The sequence below is a fragment of the Schistocerca nitens genome, chromosome 9 (genome assembly GCF_023898315.1).
Source record: "Schistocerca nitens isolate TAMUIC-IGC-003100 chromosome 9, iqSchNite1.1, whole genome shotgun sequence".
Taxonomy (NCBI): domain Eukaryota; kingdom Metazoa; phylum Arthropoda; class Insecta; order Orthoptera; family Acrididae; genus Schistocerca; species Schistocerca nitens.
Genome location: NC_064622.1, coordinates 329,625,242 through 329,644,288, shown reverse-complemented (window position 1 = coordinate 329,644,288; position 19,047 = coordinate 329,625,242). Strand labels below are relative to the sequence as shown.

At 38.9% G+C, this 19,047-nt stretch overlaps 2 long non-coding RNA genes across 2 annotated transcripts in view; both read left to right on the top strand.

The window, feature by feature from the left end:
- The window catches only part of LOC126203923 (uncharacterized), an 84,096-nt gene that overhangs the window by 19,969 nt on the left and 45,080 nt on the right, over positions 1–19,047 (top strand). The gene's annotated exons all lie outside the window — the stretch shown is intronic.
- Positions 7,465–13,378, top strand: LOC126203925 (uncharacterized). Its single transcript, XR_007540417.1, has 2 exons — positions 7,465–7,737; positions 13,030–13,378. It is a non-coding gene; the product is annotated as an uncharacterized LOC126203925 (long non-coding RNA).

The window sequence follows — 19,047 nt, the reverse complement described above, 5'->3', positions numbered from 1 at the left end:
ACAAGAAATTCTGTGAGCTCCTTTCGGTTGCGTGGACTTGAGTGAGGCCTTGCTTTTCCATAGAGAAGTTCGTTTGAATTTTTGTGGCGATGAACACGCTGAATTTGTTTTTTGAATTTTCTGAGTGTAGCAAAGTACACTTCACAGCTGATCGTTGCATCATGACGGAGGACATCAAACAGAATGACCCCTTCAGAGTCCCAGAAGACGATCGCCAGGACTTTGCCGGCTGAGGGTGATGCTTTGAATTTTTTCTTCGGAGGACAGGCGGTGTGGCGCCATTGCAGAAATTGCCATTTTGTTTGCGATTCGAAGAGATGAACACATGTTTCATCGCCTGCGACTATCGCTCCAACTAATGGACGATTATGTCACCACAACTAACAGAGACGTTCAGTTGAGCAACGAGATACTGGACTGAGACACGTCGATAACCACGAATGAGAGTATTCGCACGTTTCAACATTGAAGGAGTCTCATCTGTGTGTGGCCGGCACGTGGAGATCAGAAGGTTTGCGTGATCTTGTTGCGGTGATGACAGGCGCCTCACCTCACCCCTCACCGTACTTTTGTTCACTGCCAGATCTCCGTAAAAATTCTGCAAGCACCTATGAATAACTGCGATGCACCCGTTTTCCACCAAAAGAAAGTCAATGATAGCTCTCTGCTTGGAATGCACCTCTGTTGTAGACGCAAATTTGAGGGCTATGCATAGCTCCTCCATTTATCGGAACTAGAGGGCCTGAAGCGGGAATATTCAACTCTGTCCACAAGACGGTGCTTGGTTTACAGCATGAATGAAGAAAACGAAACTAAATAATTACGTATACATAGAAAAGAAAATTTGTGCAATCATATACACCTAAATAATTTTGGAGCACAGTGCTTTTTCAGTTACTCTTTCATTATTTTAATAAGAAAAACTTAGGACGCAAAGTTCTCACTATTTTACTTTTCTTTTAATTTTATTTTGTCGTAGTTGAAGCACAGGGAAAAGTATAAGGAGAAGAAATGAAAACATCGAGCTTTGCCGCCGACATGGTAATTCTGGCAGAAACAACGAAGGATCCTGTAACGTAATACTTGAAGAGAGGTTATAAGATGAACAGCAACAAAAGTAAATCAAGAGTAATGAAATGTAGTCGAAATACGTCAGGTGATGCTGAAGGTGATGCCAAAGAAATTGGAGTAGGAAATGAGACACTAAAAATAGTAGATGAGTTTTACTATTTGGGCGGAAAATTAACTGATGATAGACGACGTAGAAGGAATATAAAATGCAGACTGGCTATAGCATGAAAGACATCTTGGAAAAGAGACATGAAGAGCACAAGGCAAAAATGATGATAGTCACTTTTTTGTAACTTTTCAGGACGACGAATTTTCTGCTCTAGTCTCTCGTATATCATAAACGTTCACCGTATAACTATCGCAACAACATTTTTCTTGTTCTATGTCTATTTGTTTAGGTAATAAATGTAATACAATAAACACATTTTCAATTTTAAGATACTTTATTAATCAAAAACTTAAATAGGTACACAAAAACATGGTAAAAGTGATGGTAGTCATAAAAAACTTGGTAAAAACGATGAAAGCCCACTATCTTTCTGTGCTTCTTCAGTGGATCTTGTAACCTGTAAACAGATTCTGTCTACTGTTTATTTTATAAGATTTATAATACTCTAGATTTTAACACATTAGGCAAATATAGATTTTATTTTAATACTGTTAATTACAACTTACGTTTTGTCAATGAGGAAGTTCTTCAAAGTTCTTTTGAGCAGATGGACTGCAAAACTGCTTCAGATGCTGCAGGACTTGGTACTTTCCAGGTTTTAGTTTAATCAGATCTCGAAATAAGCAAACTTTTGGGCTAAAACAAGGGAACCTGCTGGTGGTTTTTGTCATAAAATAGTAACCTACCTACTTACATAGAGTATTATGAATTTAACTAATAACCTAACTAATATATCTGTTGCAATAACGGCAAAAATATTTCCTATACTGATAAGTTTTCATTACTTTCAAGGTTACACTATTGTTATGAGGTATTATTCTATAACTTGTTGTGTTGGCAGAAGTGCCAACACCGTGTTACTAGAGGAGGCCGAAATTCACGCGTTTTAGCTCACGCAGGCTGGTGTGAGGAGGGAGGGACAATACTGACGTGAGGTCTGGAACATGACAAGGAATTATAATTCAGAAAGCGGACGTAATTAGTTTCATACTTAACTTTAATCCATTAATGATGAACGTCGCTCTTGACGGTACATGATTCACAATATTATCAGTTCAGAATACATTCTTGAAGAATATGGCGCCTTGCTAGCTCATAGCAAATGACGTAGCTGAAGGCTATGCTAAACTGTCGTCTCGACAAATGAGAGCGTATGTAGACAGTGAACCATCGCTAGCAAAGTCGGCTGTACAACTGGGGCGAGTGCTAGGGAGTCTCTCTAGACTAGACCTGCCGTGTGGCGGCGCTCGGTCTGCAATCACTGATAGTGGCGACACGTGGGTCCGCCGTATACTAACGGACCGTGACCGATTTAAAGGTTACCGCCTAGCAAGTGTGGTGTCTGGCGGTGACACCACATAACTGATTATAGGTCTATAGATTATTGATATGTGAAAGCAAAGGTAAAGTGTTGCGTCATTTTCTCTTACCTTCACGCAGAATTGGTGGTAAAGAGAAGGACGTATTATCTCCAGGTTCTTCTGTCTCTCTTGAAAGCTTGGTAATCTGGTGTTGTGTTAGGATCGGTGACATCAGAAAGTACCCAGTGTAAGATGGTCTGTGTTCAATTAACCTACAATGGTCTTTTTAAAATTTTAATTCACGAATTGGTCGTGTAGAAAATGGGCATTTCTTGTGATATTGATTTTCCAAAAAAGCAGTCCACTTTCTAAATAGGTTTTGGTCAGCTTCAATCACAGTGAAAGGCGAAGGCCTTACTCTGGCATTCTTTATTTCATTTATCCAGTGTTCTGGTATGTCTGTGGGAAATTTGCCGTTTATCAGGTCCATACCTCTATCGCATTTTAGGTAAGAGTGGCCGCGAATAGTGAATATAATTGCTATGCAGTCTAGTTTTTAAGGATTTGTACCACATAATGACAGAAGCGAAACATGGTGTAGTTCTGGTTCTGTCCGCTTCAAGAATCGCAAAATATGTACAAATTTTTGACATTGGACTGTAACATGGTGAAGATATAATAGTGCAACATCGATACTACTTCGTCTGCACCTTTACCTCCTTCTGTTTCTGAGTAAGCAAAAAAAGTTGCATTTCCCGTAGATAGGCTGTGCACATTGAACAAATACAATGACAATTGACGGCGGTAGTAAACGTCATTTGTGGTCAAATTAGGTAAGCTTACATTTTTTTTTAAATCAGTGGGAAGTGCCTGAGTATCCTCCCTTTTCCTTGAAATTTTCCTACATTTTCTCTTTGTGTCATAAAACATGTTAGCTTTCCTCAAGTGTAGTTCATTTTCACATTGTTTTGTCTTAATTCTGCTTAAAACATTTGCTTTTTCCTTGTCATCATTAGTCTGTTCCAGCTGGAGGTTTAGAGCTTTCATATCTGCTTGGTACCTGTCACATGCACTGCAGGTGTCGCTTCTGTGATATCCGAAAGCTATGTTAAGCTTAGATACGAATATCTGTCTATAATATTCATAGGACAAATCTTACCACTAGGCCTACCTGTCTTGTACAATGTGTACATTTTTTCAAATTTAAAGTGTCTGGCAAGTATATTTTTTTAGTTTTATCGAAACTATAATGCTTTGTACGGCCCTTAAACGATGCACTGTGATCAATGACACTTTGCTTAACATCTTCTGAGGTCCTACAATGTCTGTGGTCATACTTTCCTCTCTTGTCTGTTGGAGGTTCACCTGTTTCTTTCAGACTCGTTTGAATAGTTTGAACCCTTCTTCCAGTTACATCCAAAATAGACAAAAATGCTTTATAACACACAGGCGTGTCAATAAAATTATCACCATCCTTTATTCTTACTTTGTAGGTGTAGTTCTTATCATTAAAACGAGATTCATTTTCAGGCTTTCTTTGTCTGCGATTTTTGACGTCATAAACATTGATAAGCTCGCCAAGTATGTGGACTGAGCATCATTAGATTCTAAACTATTAAAATGAGACATTAATCTTTTTCTCTCACCTTCACAAACTCTATCAAAACACTGTAGTCTTTTACATCTGCAATCAGACCCAGTTTTGTGAGTACACACTTTAAGTTTTTTCATCACATCTCTTACCCTTCCATGGGATTTTCTCTTCTTTGTGCTAGGTTTACTGACGTTTTCACAATCTTCATCCACACTTGACTCACTTAATTCACTCTTTTTCACAGAAACTACTACCAAGAACACAAGCTATTGACTTTGGCAGCTTTCTAACCACAAACACAAAGTAAACAAAAGAATGAAGACAGCACTTTGTACTCCTGATCAAGTAGGTTTTGCCAGCCTTATGAAATGACTTTCATCATATGTGCCATGAACACAGATGACATTCATCAGTTTTACCGTGCACAACAAAAATAAAATGGCAAATAACTTAGTAAGTGCCAGCATTCTTGCCGTGTACACCTCCCTACAAATTCGGCCGTATTTGAGCTATAAATTCCTGTCCTAACCTCAAAATGCGAAAAACTTGACTATCATCATTTTTGCCTTGTGCTCTTCATATTAAGACCTAATATAACTTTAATTGTTATGAAGTCCTTTCTGAAAGTACTGTTTGAAGTGTAGGTTTGTGTGAAAGTGAAATGTTGATGGTAAACATCCGAACAACAGGAGAATAGATGATTTTGAAATATGGTGTCTGTGAAGAAAAGTAATACCAACAGCTGAATACAGGAAGCAGGTTCAGAAGGATGTAGGTTACAGTAATTATTTGGAGATGAATAGGCTTGAACAGCGAATAATAGAGTGGAGAGCTACATCAAACCAGGCTTCGGAATGAAGTCGACAAAAACAACAACAGTTGTAAAACATAAATGAATATTCGTATCAGCTTCTAATGAAAATTTAAATGTTTTTAAACGATTGCTTATTTGAGAGTTACATTATTCAGTATTAGGAAGTGGGCAGCTACCTTGTCTATGCACAATTATTTAAAGGTGCTGATATCATTCATATGAAGCAATTTTAAGTTGTGGCGTGTACATGTTCTAGAGAAAACTTACGACAGGATAAATTTGAATTGAGCAGTGGGAACAATTGGTATGCTTGGGCACTGTGACGTAGAGGCTGTACAAATTTAAATTGCAGTTTATTGTATTTGTGGTGATATAGTCGTTAATTGGTATTATTCTTTTATATCTCTTGTAACAGATTTGAAGATGGCTAACATCAGAACTAGTAATCAGAATGAAGTTCATATGCGATCAAAGACTATAAATAACTGTAGTAATACGTTCTTTGCTAATACAATCTAAGTTATAAAGCTGGAGGACTGGAAACAATTTTAGTACGATGTAGAAATAGTATCTAATTCTCATTTTAGCGATATGCAGTTCAGTAATGCCGTAGTTTAAAAAAGGCACAAATTGTTCCTTTGATTTCTTGTTGTTACATAAAAATTTGAAGGAAAACCATATACAATTACGCATTGGTGCACATGAAATATATACTCACTTTTAGTACTTAGATAACAGGTCACATGCAAGTGAGTAATTACACTAAACTGTGAAGGAAACATTTTAAGATCTGCTTTCATGTCGAAAGTATCATTCATTTCTTCGCCTTGGTAGAACAGATAAATGACAAACCTTTCAGTGGTTTTAGAAAGAATGTAGTACATTACTGAATGCTAAAATTCATTTACTCATGTGCAATGCATCTCGATTGTTGTTCGATCTTCGCATCCAGTTGGAGCAGGGCACTATGAAAGCTCAAACTATGTGCGACAGTGCTACTTCCGTGCCCGAAAGTCCGTATTATTTATCCAAAACTCGTCTTAAATTGGTTAAAACCAGTACACCACTTGCCCAAGTCCTACGATCACGGTGTAGTGTATCCATTGTCAGAGACTGCGTTTCCGGGGAGTCGCACTATGATGGACACAGCACTTGCCTACATCCTGTACAAGGCTTCTCCTAGAAAAGAGCAAAGAGATTTTTGATACTACCCTTTTGTTCCCTCCATAGTAATTGTGTTACAACATTCCACCTTCTCTTGGATTTAAGAAGGCAACTCTTCTACAAATGGCTCTGAGCACTATGGGACTTAACGTCTAAGGTCATCAGTCCCCTAGAACTTAGAACTACTTAAACCTAACTAACCTAAGGACATCACACACATCCATGCCCGAGGCAGGATTCGAACCTGCGACCGTAGCGGTCGCGCGGTTCCAGACTGTAGCGCCTAGAACCGCTCGGCCACTCCGGCCGGCTAACTCTTCTACGTCTACATCTACGTCTACATGTACATCTACATTCATATTCTGCAAATCTCAAGCGCCTGGCAGAGGGTTCATCAAATCACGTTCACAATAATTCTCTATTTTTCATCCTCCAACAGCACTCGAAAAAAACGAACACCTATATCTTTCCATGCGAGTGCTGGTTTCCCTTATTTTATTATGATGATTGTTTCTCCCTACGTAGGTAGGCGTCAGCAAAATATTTTCGGATTCGGAGGAGGCAGTTGATGATTGAAATTTCGTGAGAAGAGAAACGCCTTTCTTTTAATGATGTCCACCCCAAAACCTGTATCACGTCCGTGATGCTGTCTCTCCTATTTCTCGATAATACAAAACGTGCTGCCCTTCATTGAACGTTCTCGGTGTACTCCATTAATGCTATCTGTTAAGGATCTCACATCGCACACAGCAGTACTCCAAAAAAGGACGGACAAACATAATGTAGGCAGTCTCTTTAGTAGATCTGTTGCATCTTATAAGTTTTTGCCAACAAAACGCAGTCTCTGGTTCGCCTTCCCCACAACATTTTGCTTGTGTTCTTTCCAGTTTAAGTTGTTCTACATATTCTAGCGGAATTTATGTATAGACCTTGAAGTTTAGCTCTTTAACTAATGAATTACCATTAAATGTACTTATTCCAATAGTTTTAAAATTTTTGAAATGCTTTTCTTGAGACCACCATACATCGAGACAATGTAAATGTCCTTTTAAGCAGATGAACGTGGCATGGAAAGCTATGGAGAAATTTTTCGTGTATCCACTAATATATAAACGTTGTTGGATCCACCATTTTCTACGAAATTTTAACTCATTGCTACATTCTACATCATTAACATAGATAAAGGTGAGACTCAATACAGATATGTCTCAGGAACTTCACTTGTATATGATTAGCGCAACAGAGAGGTTCGGTGATCAGAGCTGTACTTAATCACATCTTCCCCAATCAATGGCGAAATACTGGCAGTGACAATTTCATCCACCACCAGGAGCCGAATCGGCAGCGCCACTACACAGACGCGTATTAGCGACTTCGCCTAAGGTGTCATTTCTTCCTTCTGCGCAATACACATTTCCGGCACCTTAACAAAATGTGTTGTTTGTCGATGCAGACAGCTGCCACAGCAGGCCTCACGCGACATTTGCAGCTCTCTTCCGCTGCGCGGAGCACGCAGCCGTCGCTAGTGCATCGTGTATATAAGGGACGAGGAGACGCCAGAGCTGCATCAGTCGTCATGGCAGCCTCCACCAAATCTCTCCTGCTCCTCTGTCTGGCTCTCGTGGTAAGTGCGACTGCCTTTCGACCTTCTCTTCGCATAAGCGATAGCATATGAGTCGGTACTGCACCAAAGCTTATCAGCCCAAAGTATGGCCATTTGGTGTGTCTCAAATGACATCTGGGACTGAAATGACAATTTCTTGGTAGTGAAGACGCAACGTGAGAGCTTGGATGAAGAGTCGTCGACAGGTGTGAAAGTAACATCAGGCGTTCCACAGCAAAATGTAATGGGATGGGATCCTTGCTGTTCGTATTGCACGTTAAAGGCCTGGTAGGCAATATCCATTGTAATCTCATACTTCCTGCATGTGATGGAGTTATCTCTAATGAAGTACTATTTAAAAATGCTGCACAAATCCCAGTCAAATCTCAATAAGATTTCAGAGTGGTGCAAAGATTGACAGCTTGTTACAAAATGCCTAGAAACTCAAAACTGAACACTTCACAAAATGCAGAAACGTACTTACTTTTCGTTTTCTAGTGCTTGTCCATCCCGAATGTTGGTTACTTTCATATCTATGTCACTTCCTCTTGTTCGGAAAGGTTCCTGTCTCTGGCTTCTTTAATACAGACTTCAATTTCTTGCGAGTTATCCCATTGGTTGTCAATGTTAGTTCCCAGGTGTGCTAATTTTTATTTATTTCTGCATTAAGTTCACCATTAATATTTAGACGACAGCTTGGTATGTCTATCTTACTGACGACCAATACTATTTATTTTATTTATGTTCAGTTCTGTGACATAATGCCCAATACCTTTCTTAATTGAGTATGCAAGATGCTGGAGACTATTTAAGCCGATATTACAGCGTAGCTGATATTGATCAGCTAATCTCCATCAAGACGATACCTTCTTCCACATTTGGGCTTCTTTGAAGAAATATCCCGAATAAAGATTAGACGTCAGTGTAAATATAAAACAGCCGAGATCACTCCGCGCCATATCTCTAAAGTACCAGACTTCTCTTTTTCTAACCTCACAGCAATATATTGATTCCAATAGAGGTTAATCATTCATCATCTATCCCATTTCTTCTTAGTACCTCAGTCACCTTGTATTGCTGTAGTCTATCAAAGTCCTTCTGATAATGAAAGACCAATAGCCGTCACAATACATGTCTACACCTCTGGAATAAGATCTGAATGCAGAACAAACCTCTTGCGTACCGGCAGTATTACAGAAGACACACTGTGTAGGTGCAATTCCCTCTTCATAAACATTTTTAGATTTTTTTGTGAATAATTTTTAGAAATATTTTTAGGAGATAGCTTATCAGACTTGTTGTTTTGAAATCATTGTATTTTTAGGTCCTCGTTTATTAGCAACTTTACAATACCTCATTGAAGCCATTCTTCGTGAATGTGTAGCACATGCATGTCCATCTTATCTAGATTTCTGTAGTGCTTGTTTACCTCGATTCGAAAAGGAATCATTGCTGCTCTATGATTTAGAAACATGTGTGCATCTGTCAGTAAGATTAACTATGCTGGATCGTAACGAATTTCCAGTGCATCAAAATCAAGGTTCACTAATGTCGAAGAATATGCTGTTTATGATCATTAATATGAAGCTGTCTGTAGACACCCTAACACACCGATGGTGGACGCTTTCTAACTTTTTGGGGAGAGTTAATCCACAGATCCTACTCCCTCAATCGAGCCAGCATGAAACATAGGTTTTACAAAACAGTAAAAGGTATAACATGTCTTCACTTGTGTCCACCTACCGAGATATATCAAAATGTTTGGAGCATTAAAGGTTCTCGTTTCAAGATATTTTACGTGTGATAAACAAGTAAGCTGATCGTCCAATCTGAGCGAAAAATCTTACTGTTTGTTTGAAGCTGAAAACGGCATCCGTCAATCGTAATTTTGATGTATATTTTCATATAACACACATACTTTTCTGGGTAAAGATTGTAAAACCTACGGCTTCCGTCAACACACTCGACTTCCTCAACGCCATTTGTATTTCATATGCTGTGATAGATAAATTGGGCCCAGAACTCCGAATGGTTTCACATATACAGGATGTCTAAACAATGTGTCCCACAGGAGATGGCTCTGAGCACTCTGAGCACTATGGGACTCAACTGCTGAGGTCATAAGTCCCCTAGAACTTAGAACTAGTTAAACCTAACTAACCTAAGGACATCACAAACATCCATGCCCAAGGCAGGATTCGAACCTGCGACCGCAGCGGTCTCGCGGTTCCAGACTGCAGCGCCTTTAACCGCACGGCCACTTCGGCCGGCCCACAGGAGATGGTACTCGTCAAATCTTGAAAAAGAACTTGCAGAAACATATGTCCGGAAACAAATAATTGTCGAGATAGGGGTATTGTTACGGTCATCTGTGTAATGACCCTACAGCAGCTGCTCACTGGGGTTACCACTCGTTGCGATACATCCCTCATACCTCTTTCCCAAAGAGCAACCTACTCGTGTAAATACAGTTTGCTGCCGTCATATTTTGCTACATGCGTGGCACACACACACACACACACACACACCTCTTAGGTATATACCTACTCGATACCATGTAATAACACTTTGCCTTCAAGTATCCGCATAGACAGAAATATGAGTGATTAAGCGCATGTCACTGGGGCTGCTCGACCAATTCATCTCTCACTCAACGTTTGTGTTAGTCGCTGTCGCAGTATAGATAATCGGGAGGTGACTTCTCTTGCTTAAATTACATTCCTTGTCTTTCCACGAGGGTGACATCGTCCAGGGTTGTGCGTAATTTTCCGTTCGACAGTTGATAATAAATAGCACCTGTTAATTTGGCCGGTGAAATGTATGGCCCTAGTAGTGCGCCACCCACAATTGCTACCCATCCATCGATTTTCATCGGCCCACACATGTTTATTATTGTAATTTATTGTCACTCTGTGTGTGAATCCCACTTCATTCGTTAGTAAAGTGCAATTTCTACACAGAGGATGTTCAGCGATCCATCTTAGAATCCATTTATAATTTCCGAAAGCGGTGTTTTGGCACGAGGGCTTCAATGCATGGTAAGTAATTATTATTTCGTGTGGCTCAGTTACCGGGTGCAAGACTTTTGAATAGACGCGACTTCAGCGATTTGCGTGTCACTAATTCAACCCAGATTGGCCAGCCGGGGAAATGAAAGTACAATTTAACACGGAGTCCGAATCACATGTCGTTCCTCACGATTTTTTACATCACAGAGAGGTGAAGGGTAGATCAAACAAACTGAAAATTTCCGGCCAGGATTCAGTCTCGCAACCTCTCGATTTCCAGGCACGCACTTTACTGCTACACCACAGCGCTCTATGTGATTTCGACAAAGTAACAGCTCGTGTAGAGCTCAACTCGCAAGAGCATGGTTTATGCCTTCAGCAGTTCCAGTTCTTCGCGATCTGCTTCTGGATTGTCTCCTCCTCGATACATTGGTCCCTCTCCACACCTTGTGTGGACAGCACGAGACCTCGCAATTTCTTAATCCGAATCGTCCCTTTATATGGAAGTCTTTATAACATCCTGCTGAACATTTTTTCAAGTTGCAGTATGACACTGTACGTGTAGTTCGCCGTGCACTGCACATGTCAGTCGATTAACGCAGGTGACTAAACCATACCAAAATACCACGATTGTTACTTCCCGCATAAAATAATAGGAGTTTAATTCACTATTTGCATTGTTCGCAAGGAATAACCGATTTCTTTCTGGTGTCAGCACTACCTCAAAACGATGTGTACGGAATGGACGACGTAGAAGACAGCTGAAAGTTCCTTCTGTGACAACAGCATCCATAGGAGATTAAGTAAAGACACGAAAGAGAAGAAATGAGAAAAGTACGTCAAGACGAAAGCAGCTTACACATCTCTATACTGACTTTTCTCAACTCATGTAAAATGGTCGTTACCTCAATAAACAATTGTTCCCATACTAATATTTATAGAAGATAACATGCTGCATCCTCCCTCAAAAGACCTCAATCCATGTACAAACTGTATTTGACATTACATCAAATCGTACTTTCGTTAATAAGCGTTGGTGTGGTATTGAGTCAAATGCTTTTCCGAAGTCACGAGATGTGTAACTAGCTCATTTCTTAGATCGGTACAATCTACAAAGAAAATTTAGAGTGATCGGTTCCAACTTCTCTCAGTTCCTACTGCACTGAGACTAATTATGTGTCATCAGTTTCTGAATGGCTTTATTCGGCTCACCCCGAAATCCTCTTCTGTGCCAACCTCTTGATCTCAGAGTTGCATATGCAGCAATGCAATGTCTTCAGTTATTTCTTGGATACATACCAATCTCCGTCTTATCCTACAGTTTTTATGCTGTACATATCCTAAGTGCCATGCAAATTATTTCTTTATGCCCTGACACATGACCAGTCATCGTGTCCGTTCTTCTTGTAAGTGTTTTTCACATATTTCTCTCTTCGCCGATTCTGCAGAGAATCTCCCTATTTATCATCTTATCAGACCAACTAATTTTCAACATACTTCTCCAGTCCCACATTTCAGACACTTCGATTCTGTTGTTTCCCAGTTTCTCCCACAAACACTTCCATAGAATGCTGTACTCCAGATACGCATTCTTACAAATTTCTTCCTTAAATTAAGATCGATTGTTTATAGTGATGGACTTCTTTGGTCGAGGAATGCCCACTTTCCTGTGCTAGCCTGCTTTCTATATTTTCCTTGCATCTTCCATAGTGCGTTGTAGTGCTTCCAAGGTAGCAGGATTACTTGACTTCATCTACATCCTAATCTGCAGTTTTGGTGTACACTTGTCGGGATTTCAGTTCTGCTGCTACTCTTCGTTTCACTCACAGTGCATATCCATGCTTGGAAGACATCAATCTGTCCAACACGCCATGTAATTCTTTCTCACTTTCAGTAATAATACCAATAACCGAATCTCATCAATGATATGCTTTCATCTTGAATTTTAATACCATTGATGAACATTCCTTTTATTTCCATCACTGGCTCTTCCGTTTGCAGATTGAACAGTAGGGGTAGAAGTCTATATCCCTGTCTTCAAACCTTTAAAATCACAGAACTTCGTTCTTGGTCTTGCATTATTATTTTTACTCTTTGGTCGTTGTACATATTATCAGTGTTTTTTTCTGACTTACATCTATTTCCCTGGTAATTTCGAACGCCTTGCACCTTTGTACATTGTCGAACGCTTTTTCTAGATCGATAAATGATACTACCACATATACATTTTTCTTAAGACATGGTGACTGAAGAAAGAGTTGATGGTTGCGTCAATTTCGAAAGCACTTTGTCGCTTTGTCTGCAGGTTGTGGCCGCGATGGCGCAGGAACCTGCAGACGTACCAGCTGTCCCTAGCGGAGATGCCGCCAGCAACCAGGAGCCGGTACAGCCGGTGGTGGGTGACGGAGCTGCTGGGGACCAGGCGCTGCAAGACCGCTGGGGGGCGTCCATTTCCTTCCACAGCGGCTGAGCGGACTGCTGGCACATTTCAGAAATAGGAGGCTCTAGTTTGTCATAAACGTTTCTTCCTTTACGGTTGAGACATTTAAAATACTTTTCCTGTTTCTATATCAAGAGCTTCCTTTTCATTTTTCAAAACGGTAAACGAAAATGTATTACAAAAGAATGAATAAACTTTAGAATTCAAAAAAGTACTACTGGCTTTGTTTAGCTACTAAAGCCAGTTTAACTCTTATTCTAAGAGCAAAATTCTGAAATAATGTTTCCTACACAACTTTATTTATTTTCTGGTTTCTATCTGGTCTCTCACCTAGCAATAAATAAGACTGTATATACCCTGAGCATTCACTGATGGGGATGGAAAAATTTCATACCTTGACACAACAGTCTTACATGTGTACACATGAAAATGTAAATGTTTACGTTCGCGTCTCCGAAATTTCTTCACTAATTGTTTAAAAATTTTGATCAATATTGCACTGCAACAGGAGCGTGTTTTTATACACCTACTGGAGCGTCATATGGTACATAACTACATGTATAAAAGAATAACCGCATCTTCGTTTGTTATACCTGTAAATTATGTGGAAGTACTTCACTGATTGCTTCGAAATTCTGACAAAACATTTCAAGTGAATTTGTGTGTGCTTTTATATACCTATTTTTTAATATATATGATATATATATAAATAAATATGAAATATGTAAAGGGGAAACAATATTATCAAAGATCTCGAAATATTGTTCACCGAATTACTTCAAATTCTCACAAAGTACTCTCGTGAATATTCAGACCTTCATAGGCTATTTAATTTTATATATATATATATATATATATATATATATATATATATATATATATATATATATATATATGCCATACATAAAGGGGAACAATGTTACAAAAAATTTCAGAAAGTGCTCGACCGATTTACATCGAAATTCTACATGCTGCTGTAATAAACTAATGGTCTCATATAGGCTCTATATTTTTTGTATGTATAATAAATCTATGAAATTTATAGGAATGAAACGTTATTAGCAAACAGGAGAGTTGTATTTATGGTTTATTTGCTTATTTTAGAATACTACTACAAGTTCTGAATTTCCAATAACAGTAAACAAAGCCTGTTGTCAGCAGGGGGAGGGGGGGGGGGACGACATGAATAGAGGAGTGGGGCAACATTGACGTATAAAACAGGAAGTACGAAGTTGTCAGAGACAGGGGCAGGAGAAAAAGTTGAGGGAGAGGGCAGGAGAAGATGGGCAGAGAAAGGGCGAGGAGGTGTTGGACAGATACAGGGGGGAGAGAGAAGGGCAGCAGGAGGTAAAGAGAGATAGGGAGGCGAGGATGCACAAAAAGAGGGGAGGAGCTGATGTACAGAGAAACTGGAAATTGGGAGGAGGAGGAGATGGACAAAGAGAGGTGCAGGATAAGACTGAGAGAGACAAGGATGAGAAGGAGATTAGAACGTGTATCCAGTTCTCATATACATTAGAAACGAGTGTTTTCTCTTTTCTTACTTTTCTATTTCACCAGCCAGTCACAGTGAAGCATGGCCAAGAACAGCTAGTTTATTAGATCTGTAGAGACTTAGATAACATAACATATATTACACAAATCAACATTCATCTCATTGGACCGATATCCATGATGAATATTAGTATGAGATGTGGCACCCACAGGCACAAATAAGCTTTTGTAGCCGTAACAGGATGAGCAATAACGAGCTATGCCAGAAATTGATACTGTATCAGTTTATTAACAACACCGTCTGGAGATTAGTATGAATGAGTACATCTTACTGCCTGGCTGGGATTCGTCAGCTGATGTCTTTTTGATAATTTTTCTTATGTTTCGCTGGCGTGAGTGGCTTGCTTTGTGTAGGCTTCACCCTCCATTAGTAGGGGTGGACTAGCAATGGAGGGTGAAGCTTTGAGAACGCCAGAAACATGTGCTGGTGAAATGTCAGAAATATCATCAAACAAATTTCTGCCGCAGAACCCGAGTCAGAAGCTAACAGGCAGTTTGTCAACAAGTGGTCACGAAATGCTTAAAATTCAGAACATCTTCCCATCGCAATCCCAGATATGGTCTATGCGTAATGAATCAGTGGACTGGACAGGTGAGTTGAGGACTCCCAAGCTCCTTAAGTCGTTTGGGTTGTGAACTGCAATGTTGGTTCTTATGTTACTGAGCTAGAACACATCGTCTGGCATCTAAGTCATGAAGGTTATGACAACATCTCTTTGGATGTTGACGCTTCTCTTCCTTTCGGTGCCTGCTGGGAAAAATTGTTGAGGTATTCCTTCCTACACATTACTAGACACTGTTGCGTTGGTTGGCAGTGATACGAAGATACCACATAAAATAAACAAAAAAAGCACTGAAACTATACAGAAATTGGCAATAAGTAATCATAAAACACACACACAGGCAGACAAAACGAAATGCACAACAATTAAACAGAGGGTAAGCAACTAATTACACATTGTGATGTACAACAACAAAAAAACACACACACACAGAGTAAGAAACATACTATAAAGACAGGTGCTCAACATAGCATATAGAACAAACTCAGAGGACCAACTACAGACACTGATCAATACTGCTAATATGGTATGCACCATCTAACGAGCAATTGCTCTCTGCATGTATATTTTGCTGAACGTGTAGGAATCTCAGCACCAAATAAATAGAAAAACTTACATCATTAAAAAGTAGCAGTTCCAACACATTTTTAGAGCATCTAATGGTACAGATTCTCCATCTAACAAATATAGAAATCGGATTGAAAGATCTCAAAACTAGTAATAGCTTGCACAAAAACGTCACGATTGAAGTGAATTATCATATATGAAACCAACAGCGCAAGGAAAACCATACTAAGCGAATACTTGTCACACTGTCATAAAGCATTTCTTAAGACAGAAAGGAATTACAAATACTGCTTTGAGAGGGTATTAATTTAAATCAATGGGGAAAATTCAAAATTTGTGCCAGACCAGGATTCGAATTTGGGTTTCTGCTTACAAAGCAGACGCGCTGACTACAGTGCCGTCCAGGCACAATAGGCATCACAACTGCAAGGAATACCTTACCATGTCTCCCAACAGATCTAAATTCTCAACTTATCCACACACTACTAATGTAGTGTCCCTTGCCCATTGTCCCCAGATTTTCACAGCTATTCGTTGATTGCTGTAAGAGTTCTAGGCTGGTGCCCATCTGCACTGAAGAGATCATATATCTATATATTTCTTTCTTTCTTTCTTTGGACCATTTCCCCCACCAACACTGAGTCGGCTGTGTTATTATGGGTTTGGCAGTGTTAGTTGCAGAGGGTGGCCAGATGCCCTTCCTGCCACCAACCCGAAACCCCCAGTATGGAAGTAGTGTACCCCAGCTGTCTGTGTCTAGTGTGATCCATGAAATAGTGTGAATGTGTCCAAATGTCTGTGAGTTGTATAACTGAGGCAGTACTTTTCGACCAGCCCAGTATTCACACAGTGGGATGTGGAAAAATGCCTAAAACCACATCCAGGCTCGCCAGAATACCCGCCCTCGTTGTTAATCCGCCAGGCATCTTCGATCTGGGGCCGGTGAGCCTAACTGAGTCCAGGAAGCAGTGCAGTAGCGCTTTCTTTGTCCATCTTCAGAATGAAATACACCACTGGTTCTATGTATTAGGATCTGACAGTTTGTTGACAGTTTTGTGGTGGTATGTTTCTTAGATGTGTATGCACAGGTCTTGTAATTATTGTAAAAAATGGGACCGCTGTTTTCCACTTGTAGTGATGGTGCCTAATAGTGACCCAGTTGGGTTCTGTAGGATTTACATAAGGTAACTTTGGTTGCCTAGAAATCAATGTGAGTTCACTTTAGACCAGTGTAGCACAGGAATTATATGAAGCACGAAAGGATACAGGTGGTTCTCAGCTGTCAGTGTGTATTCGATTACCACCACAGGGCTCATGCAAGTGTAGAAGAATATCTCCTGTAGCATAATGCTGCTTGCACCAGGCTGTATCCATGGTGTGCTGGAGGTTCTGAGTCGTCATACACCTCGATGAGGGCATTAGTGGAAGTGACCATCAAGCTAGTGTAGCCAAAATGTGATACACCCAAAGAGCTGGCATGTTTCCATTCACTGATAGCCGAATCTTAATGGTCCCATAAGCATTGCAATCGTAAATGGCGATGTTGTTGGGACAATATGTGACACATAAAGGTTCTGTTGCAGACTTCATTATCAATAATGTACAATGAAGAGTGTGCTCTGAAACACTTCTCCATGCAGCCAGCTGGAGGGACCGACTGGTTCTAGGCACTACAGTCTGGAACCGAGCGACCGCTAAGGTCGCAGGTTCGAATCCTGCCTCAGGCATGGATGTGTGTGATGTCTTTAGATTAGTTAGGTTTAAGAAGTTCTAGGTTCTATGGGACTGATGACCTCAGAAGTTAAGTCCCATAGTGCTCAGAGCCATTTGTGAACTTCTCCATGCACCAGAGTAATGATCGCATGTGGATTATAGCTCAGGCAATAAAAATTCAATGAATTCAGTTTCTCCCTAAATAAAAAGTACAGTTTTTCAAATCAAAAATCTTCCCACTCTTAATACAGTGATCACAATGTGATTAAAATTAAGAGATACCAAATGCTAAAATTAATCCATTAAAATAATAAACATCAAATATTGAATTAATTACTTATATTTTTATATGAAATAATTTTTATTTGAATTTCATAACAATTTTTATTTTTCTAGAAAATCTAAAATAAATTTTTACTTAAAACATACAAAAATTTTTCTTTGTAAATACAAAATAAAAATCCCCAAAAAAATTGGATAATTATTATAGAGAAAATAAGCTCAAAGGTTATCACAATTAAGTAAAAAAGAAATTAATTAAATTGTTATTAATTATAATACAAATGATCTGGAATATAAAACTGTAAAACAACTTGAAAAATAGATGAATCAAAAATTCAAAAATTTATCCTAAACTTAATAACAACAGTCAATTGATTTTATTTAAAATAATTAGGATAATAATATTAATAATGAATTTGAGAATAAAAGCTTAAATTAACTTGGATATCCTAAACTTATTAAATAAGAATTAATTAGATGACTTATCTGGTAATAAGTATGCAACCAGTAATTTTTTAAAATTTTAAGTACAATTCATACTACCATACACTTGTTTTCAAGATAGTGAGGGCTTGTCATCAGATGGAGGTGTTATAAGAACATTATACTGTGGACCATGTGTAGCTAGATGCTGTGCTGATGCTGCAGCCGAAAATGATGGAAATTTAGTAATTGGTGATGAACCATTTGTGAAACTTGAAGTTTGTTATGTTTTAGGTATTTACAGTGCACTGCCTTGTGGTATCCACATCAGATATATTCATACAATTTACATTACAAACTATATACACAAATATAAACAGTACTTAGCTGCACTTGGTTTTACTATGACTCACAGACAGTAAACTGTGGGCATCTTTACAAAGAATATCAGTCAAGCAGTAGATGAAATTCTTGAAAAACCAAAAAATTATTTTCTTATAGAACTAACAGGCACTGAAAAATATGAGAAAAAATGAAATATTCCCATAAATGTTCATGCACATGAGGGGGAAAAACCTGAAACATATCCTCTTTCCCATACAAAAAACAAACAAGAAAAGCATGTTAATCTTCTTTTAATTAAATATGAAATTAATTCTCCATATTTTAGGATAAAAGACATATCTAGATTAACTAGATGACAATCGATTAAATATTAAGAAAAAACGATAGTAAGGAACAAAAAGAAGTAAAATAACTATGCCAAAAAACGAGAACAAAA